This window comes from Argopecten irradians, unplaced genomic scaffold (assembly GCF_041381155.1).
Source record: "Argopecten irradians isolate NY unplaced genomic scaffold, Ai_NY scaffold_0158, whole genome shotgun sequence".
In the NCBI taxonomy this organism is placed as follows: Eukaryota; Metazoa; Mollusca; class Bivalvia; order Pectinida; family Pectinidae; genus Argopecten; species Argopecten irradians.
Genome location: NW_027187625.1, coordinates 7,501 through 10,000, shown reverse-complemented (window position 1 = coordinate 10,000; position 2,500 = coordinate 7,501). Strand labels below are relative to the sequence as shown.

At 53.3% G+C, this 2,500-nt stretch overlaps 1 non-coding gene across 1 annotated transcript in view; it reads left to right on the top strand.

The window, feature by feature from the left end:
- Window positions 1-2,363: 2,363 nt before the first annotated feature.
- Window positions 2,364-2,500, top strand: part of LOC138311934 (small subunit ribosomal RNA) — a 1,814-nt gene continuing 1,677 nt past the window's right edge. Inside the window, exon 1 of the ribosomal RNA XR_011206796.1 lies at window positions 2,364-2,500. This exon is cut by the window's right edge and continues 1,677 nt beyond it. This is a non-coding gene — a ribosomal RNA (small subunit ribosomal RNA).

Genomic DNA, 2,500 nt, shown 5'->3' with positions numbered 1-2,500 from the left:
AGTGCCTAGTAGGGGAGAAGTCCCCGGGAAACGGCAGGTCGACAAAATTGTCCGCGTGAGTTAGAGGCAGAAACGGCCAGGCTGGGGCAATGTTGGGCCGATGAAAATTTGTGCATGAGATTCGGCACCCAGAGTGCCTAGTAGGGGAGAAGTCCCCAGGGAAAACGGCAGGTCGACAAAATTGTCCGCGTGAGTTAGAGGCAGAAACGGCCAGGCTGGGGCAATGTTGGGCCGATGAAAATTTGTGCATGAGATTCGGCACCCAGAGTGCCTAGTAGGGGAGAAGTCCCCTGGGAAAACGGCAGGTCGACAAAATTGTCCGCGTGAGTTAGAGGCAGAAACGGCCAGGCTGGGGCAATGTTGGGCCGATGAAAATTTGTGCATGAGATTCGGCACCCAGAGTGCCTAGCGGGGGAGAAGTCCCCTGGGAAAACGGCAGGTCGACAAAATTGTCCGCGTGAGTTAGAGAGGCAGAAACGGCCAGGCTGGGGCAATGTTGGGCCGATAAAAATTTGTGCATGAGATTCGGCACCCAGAGTGCCTAGCAGGGGGAGAAGTCCCCTGGAAAACGGCAGGTCGACAAAATTGTCCGCGTGAGTTAGAGGCAGAAACGGCCAGGCTGGGGCAATGTTGGGCCGATGAAAATTTGTGCATGTGATTCGGCACCCAGAGTGCCTAGTAGGGGAGAAGTCCCCATGGTAAAACGGCAGGTCGACAAAATTGTCCCGCGTGAGTTAGAGGCAGAAACGGCCAGGCTGGGGCAATGTTGGGCCGATGAAAATTTGTGCATGAGATTCGGCACCCAGAGTGCCTGGGGGAGAAGTCCCTGGGAAACGGCAGGTCGACAAAATTGTCCGCGTGAGGAGGCAGAACGCAGGCTGGGGAATGTTGGCGATGAAAATTGTGCATGGATTCGGCACCCAGAGTGCCTAGTAGGGGAGAAGTCCCTGGGAAACGGCAGGTCGACAAAATTGTCCGCGTGAGTTAGAGAGGCAGAAACGGCCAGGCTGGGGCAATGTTGGGCCGATGAAAATTTGTGCATGAGATTCGGCACCCAGAGTGCCTAGCGGGGGGAGAAGTCCCCAGGAAAACGGCAGGTCGACAAAATTGTCCGCGTGAGTTAGAGAGGCAGAAACGGCCAGGCTGGGGCAATGTTGGGCCGATGAAAATTTGTGCATGAGATTCGGCACCCAGAGTGCCTAGCGGGGGGAGAAGTCCCCTGGGAAACGGCAGGTCGACAAAATTGTCCGCGTGAGTTAGAGAGGCAGAAACGGCGAGGCTGGGGCAATGTTGGGCCGATGAAAATTTGTGCATGAGATTCGGCACCCAGAGTGCCTAGTAGGGGAGAAGTCCCCAGGAAAACGGCAGGTCGACAAAATTGTCCGCGTGAGTTAGAGAGCAGAAACGGCCAGGCTGGGGCAATGTTGGGCCGATGAAAATTTGTGCATGAGATTCGGCACCCAGTGTGCCTAGCGGGGGAGAAGTCCCCTGGGAAACGGTAGGTCGACAAAAATTGCAGTGTCGTGTAGAGACAGAAATGACCGTGCAGGGGAGAAGTCCCCGGTAAACGACAGTCTGTGTAGACTTCTCACCGAGTGGTCAGGAAATTCCGTCCAGGCGGGTTTCCTCCACGGATTTCATTGCTGACACGCGCCCCTGCAGCCGAGGGCTTGGCGTTCTGTGAATGGACTGGAAAAGTCCACAAAATCAGCCGGAGGTGGCCGGCGCTAAACGAGGAACCGTTTTGAGACATCTCGATTTGTCGGTGCTATATATGTGGTACTGGTGTTCGGCTCGACTGGCATTCAAAGGCATAGGGTGTTGATCGAGTAGTTGTGATACGGCTGGGACATTCGCAGGTGTACGGGCCCTACTCTTGCGTTTGCTTTCCCACAACCGAACCAGTTTGACGATAGAGCGTATGCCCAGAGACCTCGTCGGGTTTACATGCATACCGTGTACATGGAATTGTCGGTCTGGAGATCTGCGGGTACGCGATTTCTAACACACGAAAAAATTGAATCAGCCTCGGACTCCCGTTAAAGGTCTGCACTGCGAAGCGGTAGCTAGACTAGCGATGTATCAGTCTGCCCCAACCAGGTTTTCTTCTACCCGTAGAAAAAAATTGGTTTGGTTGGAGCGGAAAAAGCCAGCAGCAAAAGGGCGAATTTGTTGTCTGTCTGCAAGTGAAATGTCACGTTGAGAAAACGAATGGTCGGTGTAGGGTAACGATTCTACTCGACCGATTTGCCCGCACAGTCTTGTTTTGCAGTGGTAAAACACGGGAACTCGACTTTGAAATGACGGAAAACGATATTGCGGGTCCAAATCACGACAGCTGGCCACGTTGTCGTCGAATTGGTTATCTGGTTGATCCTGCCAGTAGTCATATGCTTGTCTCAAAGATTAAGCCATGCATGTCTAAGTACATACTTTTTGATGGTGAAACCGCGAATGGCTCATTAAATCAGTTATGGTTCCTTAGATCGTACGATCCTAC